The sequence below is a fragment of the Hemiscyllium ocellatum genome, chromosome 4, assembly GCF_020745735.1.
Source record: "Hemiscyllium ocellatum isolate sHemOce1 chromosome 4, sHemOce1.pat.X.cur, whole genome shotgun sequence".
Lineage (NCBI taxonomy): Eukaryota > Metazoa > Chordata > Chondrichthyes > Orectolobiformes > Hemiscylliidae > Hemiscyllium > Hemiscyllium ocellatum.
The window spans coordinates 8,908,793-8,924,530 of record NC_083404.1 but is presented as its reverse complement, the minus strand read 5'-3'; the positions used below and the strand labels follow the sequence as shown (position 1 = coordinate 8,924,530).

The 15,738-nt window shown below is 40.2% G+C and overlaps 1 protein-coding gene across 7 annotated transcripts in view; it reads right to left on the bottom strand.

The window, feature by feature from the left end:
• sulf1 (sulfatase 1) overlaps positions 1-15,738 on the bottom strand; it is a 390,572-nt gene that overhangs the window by 182,758 nt on the left and 192,076 nt on the right. For all 7 annotated transcript variants that reach the window (XM_060822708.1, XM_060822711.1, XM_060822709.1 and 4 more), the window contains one exon: positions 732-774. The gene's annotated coding sequence lies outside the window, so the exon portion shown is untranslated. The remainder of the gene's footprint in view (positions 1-731; positions 775-15,738) is intronic.

The window sequence follows — 15,738 nt, the reverse complement described above, 5'->3', positions numbered from 1 at the left end:
GAGAACATGCAAACACCACACAATCATCCAAGGCTAGAATTGAACCCAGGTCCTTGGTGCTGTGAGGCAGCAGTACTAACCACTGAGCCACAAACATATCCCACTCTCTAAGGAGAGAACACTTGCATGGCTGCAGGAAAAGTTGTTCTTGAAGAGAATAGACAGGATGCACCAAATGGCTTCCTGCGCTATTACCACTCTGTAATGCTATGATTTTAGCAAGTGCCAATATTAAGCAGTTGTATATATGCACTTTTCAGCTGGGTTGATGGGACTTGAATCTGAGCTGAGCAGACTAACGACTCTCCTAAACATGATCAAAAAATTCAAGAAAATCAAGCTCAGCTTAAGATCAATAAGTTCAGAAGAAACCAAGTATAATACTCAGGAATTTACAAGCTTAGATAAAAACGAAAGCAACTTCTACTGTACTGTTAATAACTGGTTGAAATAAACATCCTTAGAAAAATATAATAGCATTCACACTTTAACATAGTAGACTCCATAAAAGAAACACTTTCTTAATCATCTTAAGAATGAAACCAAGACCTGAATAAACAATGCAAATTTCTTTAGCTAAGATCAAGATAAGCAAGGGTATTTTTTTCCCCAGTCTCTGCCAACCCATTTATAATGATCAAAGTTAAAATATATTGTTAAAAGTCTCATTCCAAATCTGAATCTGTACATCAACTAACGTAGTGAGTATTGCAAATAGAAGGGCTACTTACTGTGTTGAGTAGTTCGTGCAGCAAGGTTGGTTGTTGAAAGTCACTGCAAAACACAAAGCCATCACAACAGTTTCAATTTCTGTGCTTAGTATTGGTTGCTGGAATCATGCCACAACATGAACTGAAAGCAGCAGTTAACATTGGGTAGGGTACAGCAAATAATAGGACAGATACAGGAAGGAGACATTTAATACAACTCTTTCTCCTCAGGCTTCAATAATATAAATACCTCTCATATTCCATAAACCACAAGTGGTCTGCAAGGTCATTAATAATGCTATAGTTGACTATCTAGCTGTCATCACAGTGCTCTGTACTTTCATTTAGTTTTCACTGTTTTATCAAGGCAGCAGCTTCTTGCACATGCATGCCTGCCCCTTTGAACAATTTCCAACTGGAGCCAGTTAACATCATGTAAAATCCAGCTATACAGCTATTACACTGCTTCCTATTACCTGCTCTTTTCAAGTGCAATCCTATTCCACAGTATCTGCACCCAATTAAGTCAAAGTTTGCTTTCTTGGACATCTGCAAGTGCTTCCTGAATTCAGTGCTATTTATCTGATACGCTACAGTGGCATATTTCTTAAGTATCCATTTCCTTCCTGTGTACAGAGATTTCCATGGCACAGTGTAGTGAGATTAGCAAATGAGAAAGTAAATCACACTGAACTGAGGCAGGACTTTTACAAAATTTGTATCAATATTTTTCTTAAATAACAAATTCGGGCACTCGGTGTAGAGATGAGGAGGATCATTGACGTTTCCACAAACTAAACAATGTTAAAGAGATAATTTGCATTGATCCAACACTGAAGATTCTCATTTAAACTATTTCAAGTTTAGAGGTCACTCTCCCTTCTTTACTTTCACCTATAGCTCCTAGCACCACACAGCTGACATGGTTTCTTTGTGTTGGAATTAGAAGGCTTACTACTTTGCAATGAAAATTGCCATGGGTGGCTTGGCACACAAAAACAAACAATTTTGTTGAGAATATCATTTTATTTTTCATATTTTATTTCTAATGATCTAATTACTTCAAGAAGAAATCGGCTTCTGTGCCTGATCTCCTGCAGTCTAGTGGCAAGTACCTGGAACATGTCCTAAAATCAATTTAGTCCAGTAGAAAGGTGGTACTGGTATCATCAGCTGGGTTCAAGGAAATGTCAACAATCCAGATGTCAAGATGCATACTGACAATTAATCAATGTATTACTGGTATGCATCGTTGATATTGTTGCTGGTGGCAGAATGCAGGCAGCTATTTCTGTTTTTAGTTGTATCACATTGAAAGATACAAAGCTCGCAACAGGCAGCAGACAATTGTAAATTCAAGCAATCCCAGGGTTGCAAACAGGGTCCGCCTGGAGTCCATTCGCAAATCGATTTGTACACAAGTCAGAACACACTGCTGGACAATGGAAAGCAGCTGTTCTTACGTACAGGAAATGTTCATATGTCAGGTCTTTAAAAATACATCCCTGTATGGGATTGCATTCATAAGCACGTAAGTTGGACATTCGTAAATCAGGGATCCCCTGTAAGTATAAACAGACTACCACAGGAAGAGGAGAGGAAAACGATGAAATGGAAAATGATTCAAATGAAAAGCAGAATAAAGCAGTAAATCAAAGATCAAAGAACTTACACAGAAAACATCACTTCAATTAAATGTATTATCCAAAGCTTTCAAAACTAAAAATAAAACCTTACATTTTTGGTCAATCTGACATGTATGGAAACTCATTACAATGCTTAACAGCTTCCAAGTCAACTTACTGAATGACTCAAGAATGATCATCAGAGTCTCATTTTGTTTGCTACATATGGAATACACACTCTCTCTGACCTTCCAAATCCAGGTTGGCTAGGGCCATGGTTTTCAATTTCCCCATACGTAATGCTGGAATGTAACCAAATCAAACTGAATGATTTACCATCATATAGAATTGGAAAGTTTCTTGTACTTGCCAACCCAGTAACCAGAAAGGCACTGACTTGCAGGATTATTTTGAGTGAATGAGAAAGCATCAGCGTCTCCAGAGACAGGTCCCACTAATCACTTTAGGCCTCATTAATAACCAAATATGATTGCCCAAACATTAACAATATTCTCAGATAACCAGGTCCTGTAAAGTCACACATCATATTCTCTATCTGCCCTAAAATGTTGATATGATTTTAATCTGCTATCAGCAGACCTACTAACTTTGGTAGGTATTTTTGTCGTCTCACATACCCACTTTGTAAGTAACTATTACATATTTCAGACATCCAACAAGCAAAGCTATTAGCTCTTACTTGGAGAAAGTAGTCACTGAGAAGGATAGTAGCAAATTTTACTGTTAAAGTTTGCAAGTTCTTTATGATCAGAAATGCAGATGCTCATACAACCATATAGGTAACAGTGTCATACTACCAAGGATCATACGGCTGTTCTCTCGTTACGGACAGATGGCTGGCGGTGGTCACCACACCTCAGGTGAGGGACATGGTTGAGAAGATCGGACCTTCATGGTCACATTGCCTGCTATGGGAATTGAACCTACACTGGCTTCACTCTCCATCCAGCCAAATGAGGTAACCAACCCCCAAATGAACACATAGGTTAGAAGCAGAAGTAGACCATCTAGCCCCTTAAGCCAGTGTCACAATTCAATAAGATCTTGGCCGATCTATATTGTTTGTGCTTTGAATTTCACGTTCCCATCCACCCAGATAACCTTTGATTCTCTTGCCTAACAACAACCTGTCCTTGTCAGTCTTAAAAATATTCAATGATTCCCACCTCCACCATCTTCTAAGGCAGTGAGATCCAAAATTGCACAACACTCACAAAAACAAAAATTGAATTCCTCCTAATCCTTGTCCTGTAAGGGCAGCCCCTAATTTTGAAGCAGGGCCCCTTAGCTTTGGACTGACCCAGAAGAGGAAATATCCCTTCCAAGTCCATGTTCTTAAAACCATTCAGGGTCTTACTGACTTCAATTAACTCACTCCTCACTCTTCTAAATCCCATGAGAAACAAACAAACCCCATCCAATCTACCTTTATAAAACAACCTGCTCATTCCAGGTACCAACCTAGTAAACCTCTACTGAACTGCCTCCAATGTTTACATCCTTCCTTAAATAATCAGACCAAAACTGTACACAGTTTTCAAGATATGGTCTCACAAATCCTTGTTTAACTGAATCACTGATTACTGCTGCTGGAAACAACATACAAAGAATCATACAAACAGACCCTTTGGACCAGTGCGTCCCAATCTGACCTAACCCCATTTGCCAGCATTTCACACTTATCCCTCTAAACTCTTCCTATTCATGTACACCTCCAGATGCCTTTTAAATGCAGTAACTCTACACACCTCCATACAGCTTGTTCCATACATGTACCCGCCTCTGTGTGAAAACGTTACCCCTTTGGTCCATTTTAAATCCTTCCTCTCTCACCTTAAACAAATGCCTTCTAGTTTTGGACTCCCCCATCCTATGGGAAAAATCTTGGCAATTCACCCTATCCATGCCCCTTGTGATTTTATAAACTTCTATAAGGTTACCACTCATCCTCTGAAGTTCCATGGAAAAATAGCCTCAGCTTATTCAGCCTCTCCCTCTAGCCTGAACCCTCCAATGCTTGTAAATCTTTCCTGTACCCTCTCAAGTTTAACAACATCTTTCCTATTGAAGGGTGACCAGGATTGTATGCAGTGTTCTACAAGTGGCCTCACCAATATCCTGTACAGCTGCAAAATGACATACCAATTCCTGTACTTAATGTTCTGACCAATGAAGGCAAGTGTGCCAAATGCCTTCATCATCATCTTTTCTACCAGCAACACCACTTTCAAGGAACTATACAGCCACACCCCTAGGTCCCTTTGTTCAACAACATTCCCCACAGCCTTACCATGGGGACCCTACTCATTGCAACGGAAGAATGAGAGATGATCTTATTGAACCAAATAGGATTCTTACAGGGCTTAACACAGTAAATACTGAGAGTATATTCCCCCTCATGGGAGAGTTTAGGATCAGAGCGCATAGTCACAGGAACAAAGGGGTGCCAATTTAGACTAAGATGAGGAGGAATTTCATCTCTCAGAGGGTGGTGAGTCCTTTCCACCAAGAACCACGGGGAGCAGTCCTTGTGAGATAGGACTGAAATAGATATATTCTTGATTATTAGGGGAATCAATGGTTTGGTGTAAAGGTCAGGAAAGTGGACAAGGAGTATCACATCAGCCATGATCCTAATGAATGGTGGAGCCAATATTAAGGGGTTGAATAGCCTATTCCTGTTCCTATTTCTTATGGCCTTGTGGTCTAATGGAAATTAACTTGTCATTAAGCATTCTGGTACAAGAATTAAAGAAATATGGTAACTTCCTTTTCCCATTTCCCATTTTTGCGAGAAACTCACTTATAACTGAGACTTGAATTTTGCACAAAGGCCTTTTGTTGTTAGGAGCTCTGAAGCATGAAGAGGAGTCATTTGGACATGGCTTATATGTAACAAATGTCAGTACTAGCTCAAAGATGGCATTTTGTTCCAAGTCAAAATGGTGTGGATATAAGCTGCGCTCCAGAACTAGCTTTGCACTTCAGTGCAACAATGAGGGAGTACTTTGATATCTAAGGTAAAGCTTTTGAATGGGATATTTAAAAAGAGCCCTGTGTGATCTTTGATGTTCCACAATCCTATTTAATAAATAAAGAGCAGTTCCAGATGAAGTTCAAAAACCGATTCTCATGAGAATCACTGCTAACAGCCTGCCAACCTGAAAATGACCGGTTTATTTTTGCATCCTGCATTTTTTGTCTTTTAACCAATTTATGCAAATATATTAAATTCATTCCCAACAATCTCATGGCCCCGTACCTTTTGAAAGCTTTTTGAAAATCCATACATATGACATTCACCATCTCCCTTTGTCCATCCTACAGATCTATTCTCCAAAAACCTAACAGATTGATCACACATAGTTTCTCTTTCATGAAGCCATGATAAATGTACTAATCATAATTGTGATTTTCTACCTGCCCTGTTACCACATCTTTAATAATATATTCCAGCATTTTCACAATGACTTACGTCAAGCAATTGTCCTGTCTGCTCCTTTTCTTGAAAAGCAATACTATATCGGCTACCTGCAAATACACTGGGACACCTCCAAATTATTACAAAGAATATTACAAGGAGTATTAAAATAAATGCTTCAACAATTTTGACAGCTACTTCTTTTAGAACTACAGAATATAGGCCAGGTACATGAGATTTGTTGGCTTTTTGTCCCATTAATTTTTCAAGTACATTTTTTGTACAAATACTAATTAATTTTCTTTGTCTTCTATTAGCTTTAAATCTGCTCTGTTTCTGATAAGGTCTTTTTCATGATTTCCTGTGAAGAATGACACAAAATATTTGTCATTTCTTCCTCATTATAATTTCTCCTGTCTCAGCTCCAAAGGACCCATATTTAGTTATCAATTTCTTCAATTTTGCACCTGGCAAGCTCTTGACACTTATTTTTATGTTGTATTTTATTCTTCCTTATCATTTACTGGCCATTCTTTGTTGGTTTACAAAATACACTCAAGTCCCAAATGTATAATTGATCTGGGCAACATAATAATCCTCTTCTTTTAATCATAGTCATGGAGTCACGGGGTCACACAGTATGGGAACAGACCCTTCAGCCCAAATCATCCGTGCCAACCAAGTTTGCTAAAGTGAACTAGTCCAATTTCTTTGCAGTTGGTCCATATCCCTCTAAACCCTTCCTATCTAGTACCCTGTTCAAATGTCTTTTAAATGTTGTAATTGCATTCACCTCTACCCCTCTGGCAGCTCATTCCATACACCACCTTCTGTGCAAAAATGTTGCCCCTCAGCTCCCTTCTAAATCTTTCATCTCTCACTTTAAACCAATGCCCTCTAGTTTTGGACTTTTTTACCCTGAAGAAAAGACCTTGGCCATTCACCTTATCTATACGTCTCATAATTTAATACACCTCTCTAATTTAAATTACAACTTCCATAATGCGGACAAGAAAGAATTCTTAGCAGCATTAGAAACAACACTGAAAGACAACCAACTCACAAAAGAAACCCACCAAACCATCAGACAGGCAGCCGCACCAAAATTAAACAGGAAAAAGGAAGGAAATACACTCAATACACAACAAAGGAAAACGCTAGAAAGACTAAAAAAAATAAAAACATTATTATCCTACCTATAGACAAAGGACACTTGACAGTCATTTTAAATCAAAGAGACTACATTGAGAAAGCAAACGTACTACTTGCAAATACGAACACTTACCAACAAGTGGCGATAGACCCGACCCCACAACTAGAGAACCAAATCACAGCCCTACTCAAAAAACTTCAGAAATTTGGAGAAATAAATAAATAAGATTGACTTCCAAAAAATGAAACCAGATGGATCCATTACACCACGCTTCTACAGATTACACAAAATTCAAATCAGAAGCCTCCCTCAGACCCATAGTCTCGCTACCTGGAACACCAACTTACAGATTGGCCAAGAAGTGACATCAAAGACTAAAACACTTAGTAGGAGACTCATGACACTCCATCCACTCCACCTAAGAATTCTTGAAGACACCAAGACACCAAGATAGAAGAGGATGAAATAAGGGTCTCCTTTGGCGGAACAGCCCTGTTCACATCCATCAACATCAACCTGGCCAAGGAAACCCTGACTACACTATTAGAAGAACCAAAGACACATACACCAAACACAACCAACTTCATCAGCAAGGACAGTATCTTCAAGCTAGTGGACCTATGCCTTACCACCCACATCACCTCAACAATAAAACCTACAGGCAAACCAGGGGACCACCCACTGGATCCCCAATATTAGGATATTGATATATTGCTTAGCAGAGGCAGTAATGCAGAGACTTGAACAAACAGCTAAATATCCAACCCAAACTTTGGGTCCACTACGTGGATGACTATATGAAACAAACTAAAGGATACCTTCAAGACATCAATAATATCCTTACTGGCATAAAATTCACCAAAGAGGAGGAAAGCAACAACAAACTGCCATTCCTAGATGTCACAGTAGAGCGAACAGCCAATGGGGAACTTCAAACCAGAGTCTACAGGAAAACAACACACACGAACCAAATATTGAACTACAAAAGCTGTCGTCCCAACATCCACAAACGAAGCTGCATTAGAACATTATTTTGACGAGCCACCACACACTGCAGCAACTACGTAGAGCAGAAGAAAATCACTTATACAGTGTATTCAAGAAGAATGGGTAACCAATGAATGTAGTCCACCAATTTCTCAGCAACAAACCCAAACAAGCAAACAAAACATGTCCAGAAATCCTAGCCACTCTCCCCTACATCAAAGACATCTCGGAAATGACTGCTAGACTATTCAGATCTCTTGGCATCATGATAGCCCACAAACCCAACACAGACTAAAACAGCAGCTAATGAACTTGAAAGACTATACAGACAACAAGCAAAATTAACGTCATTTACAAAATACCTTGCAAGAACTATAACAAACACTACATTGGACAAACAGGCAGAAAACTAGCCACCAGAATATATTAACATCACCTAGCCACAAAAAGGCATGGCCCACTCTCACTAGTATCCTTACACACGGATGAGGTAGGACACCACTTCGACTGGGACAACACATCCATCCTCGGACAAGTGAAACAGAGACACGCACAAGAATTCCTTGAAGCATGGTATTCCAACCAGAACACTATCAACAAACACATTGACTTGATCCTGTTTACCACACCCTGAGAAAAAGAACAGGAAATGGCATCACCATAGGAAATGACAGCACCACAGGAAATGACATCACCAACTTAAGGAAACCCAAGCCTATAAATAGAAAGAGGGCTACACCACCAGTGCTTCATCTGGAGGCTCACTGAAGATGTTACCTAGTATGGTGATGAAATGTCTGAAAACGAACCTTCCAGCTCAGCGAGCAAACTTACATCCAGATCCTTAACCTGAGCTACAAATCTTCTCAAAATTTGCTAAAACTTCTCTAAGGTCAACACTCAGCCTCCTACATGCCAGTGAAAAAAATTCCCACCCTATCCAGCCTCTCCTTAAAATTCAGACTCTCCAGTCTCGGTAACATCCTTCTAAAACTTTTTTGCACTCTTTCCAGTTGAATAACTTGCTTCCTATAGCAGGGCAGCTAAAATTGTATGCAAAACTCCAAATGTGACCTAACCAATGTCTTGTATAGCCATGACATGACATCCCAAATTCGGTACTCAAATGCTCTGACTGATGAAAGCAGGAATGCCAAATATCTTCTTCACCATCCTGTCTATCTATGACACCACTTTCAAGGGACTATGTTCTTGCACCCCTAGATATCTCTGTTTGACAACGCTCCCCAGGTCTCGACCATTAATTGCATAAGTTTTGCCTCTGTTTGTCTTACCAAAATGCAACCCCATGACTTATTTAAATCAAACTCCATCTGCCATTTCTCAGTCCACAGGCCCAGTTGATCAACATCCCATTGTACACTTAGATAACCTTCTTCACTGTCCACTATACCACCAATTCTGGTGTCATCTGCAAACTCACTAGTCATGCCTCCTATACCCTCATCCAAATCATTTATATAAATAACGGATAACCCAGCACCAATCCTTGCACCATGCCACTGGCAACTGGCCTCCAGTCCAAATAACAACCTTCTACCACCACCCTCTGTCTCCTATCTCCAAAGCAATTTTGTACCCATTTGGCGAGCTCCCCCAGATCCTGTGTGATCTAACCTTATAACCAGTCTACCATGTGGAACCTTGTCTAGTCTAATGCTATCCTTTCCTCTTTTTAGTCATCCACAAATATCCACTTCTCAATCATGGACTTTTTTTTCTCACTATTCTCATTGAGAATAATGAAATACTTACATAATTGACTGTCATGCCTTTTATTTTTCAACTGCTGACTGATTAATTTCTCATAGCTTGAAGTAAATTTGATGCTTTCGTTTGGAAGCAAGAACATTACTGCTGACATTAACATGAAATTCTGTCATATTACACTCAATCTTCCATGAATGATCCCTAACTACATGATCTCAAATTAATCATATCTCTTTGCTCAAGATCTAAAAATGTATCTTCCCTGTTTGGTTCCATGGTGTATTGTTCTAGGAATGTTGCTCAATGTATTCTATGAATTCATCCCCCAAATCAATTTTGCCAATTTGATTTGACAATATGAAGATAAAGTCCTCACATTTATTGCATTACCTCTATTATGAATGCCTCTTACTCTGCTAACAATATCACTACTTATCACTACATTTATGGGAACCTGTAAACTACTCTAGTTACTCTTTTCTGTCTCTTCTTTATCTCCCCCTACATGATTCTTTTCCTACTCTTCTGAACGAAAATCCTTCTCACTATTGCTCTTATATCTGCCTTTCTTATCAGGACTACCCTAACTACTTCTTTCATTTTGCCTGACTTTTTGAAATGTCAATTAAAACTAATTCAGTCTAACATTAAATAATGTAAAATAAAGCATCCTTTGACTATTATTGTCTATCCCAATTGTCCAAATAATTGATGGTAGTTTTTCTCCCAGTACTGAAGTCCTTGTGATGCTGCGTTCTTCCTCTTGCCACTGGTTATGAAGCTCTCCTTATGAACGCAATAATAAAGAAACAATAATATATGCCTAGGTCATGATGGTGATTTGGAGGAAATTAATAATCCTATGTGACATTGTTATTCTTATCTTTTTTGGTGATATAGATCACGCAGTATGAAGGCCCTACTGAATTAACCTTCATTAAGCATGATTTTATGAAGGGCAAATCTTGTTTGACTAATTTGGTCAAGTTCTTTGAAGGTACATTATAGACCCCCTAATAGTCAGGGGAAACTGAGAAACAAATTTATAAGGAGTTCTCAGTTATCTGTAAGAATAATAGGGTGGTTATAGGGGATTTTAGCTTCCAAACGTAGACTGGGACTGTCATAATGTTAAGGGTTGAGATGGAGAGGAATTTGTTAAGTGGGTACAAGAAAGTTTTCTGATTCAGGATGTGGATGTACCAACTAGAGAAGGCACAAAACTTGACTTACTCTTGGAAAATAAGGCAGGGCAGGTGACTGAGGTGTTAGTAGGGGAGCACTTTGGGGCCAGCGACCATAATTATTCCGGTTTTAAAATGGTGATGGAAAAGGATAGATAAGATCTAAAAGTTGAAGTTCTAAATTGGAGGATGGCCAATTTTGACGGTATTAGGCAAGAACTTTCAAAAGCTGATTAGAAGCAGATGTTTGCAGATAAAGGGACGGCTGGAAAATGAGAAGCCTTCAGAAATGAGATAATAAAAGTCCAGAGAAAGTATATTCCTGTCAGGCTGAAAGGAAAGGCTGGTAGGTGGAGGGAATGCTGGATGACTAAAAATGTTGAGGGTTTGGTTAAGAGAAAGAAGGAAGCATATGTCAAATATAGACAGGATAGATTGAGTGAATCTTTAGAAGAGTATGAAGGCAGTAGGAGTATACTTAAGAGAGAAATCAGGAGGGAAAAAAGGGGACATGAGGTTGCTTTGGCAAATAGAGTTAAGTAAAATCCAAAGGGTTTTTGTGGGTGGTACGGTGGCACAGTGGTTAGCACTGCTGCCTCACAGTGCCTGAGACCCGGGTTCAATTCCCGACTCAGGTGACTGACTGTGTGGAGTTTGCACATTCTCCCCGTGTCTGTGTGGGTTTCCTCCGGGTGCTCCGGTTTCCTCCCACAGTCCAAAGATGTGTGGGTCAGGTGAATTGTCCATGCTAAATTGCCTGTAGTGTTAGGTAATGGGGTAAATGTAGGGGTATGGGTGGGTTGTGCTTTGGCGGGTCGGTGTGGACTTGTTGGGCCGAAGGGCCTGTTTCCACACTGTAAGTAATCTAATCTAAAAAAAATACATTAAGGACACAAGGGTAACTAGGGAGAGAATAGGCCCCTCAAAGATCAGCAAGGCGGCCTTTGTGTAGTGCCGCAGGAGATGGGGCAGATACTAAACAAGTATTTTGCATCAAGTAAAAGCAAATTACTGTGAATGCTGGAATCTGAAACATAAAGAGAAAATGCTGGAAAATCTCAGCAGGTCTGGCAGCATCTGTAAGGAGAGAAAAGAGCTGACGTCTCGAGTCTAACTGATCCTTTGTCAAAGCTAAAAAAAAGGGAGAAATGGGGAGGTATTTATACTAGGCTGAGAGAAGGTGAGTCATGACTCCAGAAGCAAAGGTAGCAATAAAGAGGTGATAATGACAGTGCATAGAGAGATTATAGGATGATTAGGAGCTGTGAATGACCAAGGCTGAAACCAGTGCTATGTGACAAAATATGTGGGGGGACAAGTGAAGCAGAGGCAAAATGGAAAACAGGGGAGAAGGGGAGCAAAGGGGAAGAGGAGAGGAAAATGGTGATGAGAGAGTGGGGAGCAAGAGAAAGGGAGACAATCAAGAAATAGGAGGTACAGAACAGTGAAAAAAAAAATAAATGAAATAAAATTACAGAGCAGAATGAAAACAGAGGGGTCAAGATGGGATAATCATCTGAAGTTGTTGAATTCAATGTTCAGACCGGCAGGCTGTAAGATGCGTAGTCGGAAGATGAGATGCATCAGTTTTTACTGTGGAAAAGGACTTGGAAGACATAGAATGTAGGGAAATAGATGGTTACATCTTGAAAATGTCCGTTTTGCAGAGGAGGAAGTGCTGGATGTCTTGAAACACATAAAAGTGGGTCAATCACCAACACCTGATCAGGTGTACCCGAGAACTCTATAGGAAGCCAGGGAAGTGATTGCTGGGCCTCTTACTGAGATGTTTGTATCATCCATAGTCACAGGTTAGGTGCCGGAAGACTGGAGGCTGGCTAACATGGTGCCACTGTTTAAGAAAGGTGGTAAGGACAAGCCAGGGAACTATAGACCAGTGAGCCTGACGTTGGTGGCAGGCAAGTTGTTAGAGGGAATCCTGAGGGACAGGGTGCACATGTATTTGGAAAGGCAAGGACTGATTAGAGGTAGTCAACCTGGCTTTATGCGTGGGAAATCATGTCTCACAAACTTGATTGAGTTTTTTTTGAAGAAGTAACAAAGAGAATTGATGAAGGCAGAACAGTGATGTGATTTATATGGACTGCATTAAGAAGTTCAACAAGGTTCCCCATGGGAGACTGGTGAGCAAGACTGTAATATAGACATTTGGATATAGAACTGGCTCAAAGGTAGAAGACAGAAGGTGGTGGTGGAGGGTTGTTTTTCAGACTGGAGGCCGTGACCAGTGCAGTGCCACAAGGATTGGTGCTGGGTCCACTACTTTTCATCATTTATATAATTTGAATGTGAGCACAAGAGGTGTAGTTAGTAAGTTTGTTGATGGCACCAATATTGGAGGTGCAGTGGACAGAGAAGAAGGTTTCCTCAGATTACAACGGGATCTTGATTAGATGGGCCAATGGGCTGAGAAGTGGCAGATGGAGTTTAATTTAGATGTGAGGTGCTGCATTTTGGGAAAGCAAATCTGAGCAGGACTTATACACTTCATGTTAAGGTTCTAGTGAGTGTTGCTGAACAAAGAGACCTTGGAGTGCAGGTTCATAGCTCCTTGAAAGTGGAGTCGCAGGTAGATAGGATAGTGAAGATGGCGTTTGGAATGCCATCCTTTATTGATCAGAGTATTGAGTACAGGAGTTGGGAGGTCATGTTGCGGTTGCATAGCAATTGGTTAGGCCACTGTTGGAATACTGCGTGCAATTCTGGTCTCCTTCCTATCGGAAAGATGTCGTGAAAATTGAAAGGGTTCAGAAAAAATTTACAAGGATGTTGCCAGGGTTGGAGGATTTGAGCTATGGGGGAAGAGGTTGAATAGGCTAGGGCCGTTTTCCCTGGAGCATTGGAGGATGAGGGGTGACCTTATAGAAGTTTATGAAATCATGAGGGGCATGGATAGGATAAATAAACAGACTTTTCCCTGGGACGGGGGAGTCCAGAATGAGAGGGTATAGGTTTAGGGTGAGAGATAAAAGATATAAAAGAGACCTAGTAGGCAACATTTTCACTCAAAGGTTGGTATGTGCATGGAATGAGTTGCCAGAAAAAATGGTGGAGTCTCATACAATTACAACATTTAAGAAGCATTTGGATGGGTATATGAACAGGAAGGGTTTGGAGGGAAATGGGGCGGGTGCTGGCAGGTGGGACTAGATTGGGTTTGGATATCTGGTCGGCATGGACGAGTTGGACTGAAGGGTCTGTTTTCGTGCTGTATATATCTATGACTCTATGTAATTTGCCAAGTGTATAATAGGGATCCTATTGTACATCTAGACATCCAGAATGCATTGATAAGGTGCCAACACAAAAGGTTTATACACAATGCAAAGTCACATGGGATTGGGGTAATTCATTAGGTTGGAAAAAGGATTAGCTAAACAACAGAAAGCAAAATCTTGGGACAAATGGATCTTCTTCTGGTTTGCAAGATGTAGAGACCCAGGTGCCACAGTATTAGTCCTTCAGCACCAACCATTTACACTTTATATTAATGACCTGGATGTGGAGATGTAAAGTACTGTTGTCAAGTTAGCCAATGACACTTACAATAGACAAAGAAATAATACATTTACAAATGGATATGGTAAGTTAGGTGAATGGGCCAAAATTTGTCAGATGAAGTTTAATGCAAATAAGCGTGAGATTATCCATTTCGATCAGATAAACAGAAAGGCAACTTATTATCGAAATGGAGAGAAACTTCAGAGTGCTTCAGTGCAGAGGGATCTGGGGCCTAGTACCTCAGAACTAGGAGCAGGAATAGGCCATCTGACCCTTCAAGTCTGCTCCGCCATTCAATAAAATCATAGCTGACTTTATCATGGACTCAGTTCCACTTCCCCACGCTCTCACTGTAACCCTTAATTCCTTTATTGTTCAAAAAAATCCATGCTAGCTTTAAAAACGTTTACTGAAGGAGCATCAACTACTTCACTGGGCAAGGAATTCCATAGATTTACAACCCTCTGGGTGAAGAAGTTCCTCCCCTAAATCTGCTCCCCCCAATTTTGAGGCTATGCCCTCTTGCCCAAGTTTCACCTACCAATGGAAACATCCTCTCTACTTCTATCTTAACAATTCCCTTCATAATTTTATATGCAGTTACAGCAGGTAATAAGGAAAGCAATGGAATTTTGGCATTTATTGTTAATAGAGTATAAAAGTAGGGAAGTTTTGCTGCAAATGTACAAGATATTAGTGAAACTGTACCTAGAGTATAGTGTACTGTTTTAGTCCCCTATATTGAGGAGGCATGCAGGAGTATTGTTGGCAATTCAGATGATATTCACTGGATTGATTCCAGAGATGAGTGATTTCTCTTGTGAAGAGATTGCTTAGTTTAGGCCTATACTCTCTTGATTTTAGAAGAATGAGAGAAGCTATTTGTGGGCGGCACGGTGGCACAGTGGTTAGCACTGCTGAGACTCTGGTTCAATTCCCGACTCAGGCGACAGACTGTGTGGAGTTTGCACATTCTCCCCGTGTCTGCGTGGGTTTCCTCTGGGTGCTCCGGTTTCCTCCCACAGTCCAAAGATGTGCAGGTCAGGTGAATTGGCCATGCTAAATTGCCCGTAGTGTTAGGTAAGGGGTAAATGTAGGGGTATGGGTGGGTTGCGCTTTGGCGGGTCGGTGTGGACTTGTTGGGCTGAAGGGCCTGTTTCCACACTGTCAGTAATCTAATCTGTAAGTAAATGGCCAGCCAGCAACACCCACAATTTTTAATATAAAGGTAGACCTGGAAAAGATGTTTTCTCAAGTGCAAATATAGAATGAGCAGTCATTGCTTTAGGATGAATATTGACAAATTTGAGAGATAAAGAGAAACTACTTCTCTCAAAATTTCATTAATTTATAGAATTCACTACCTCATTGCGTGATGAATGCT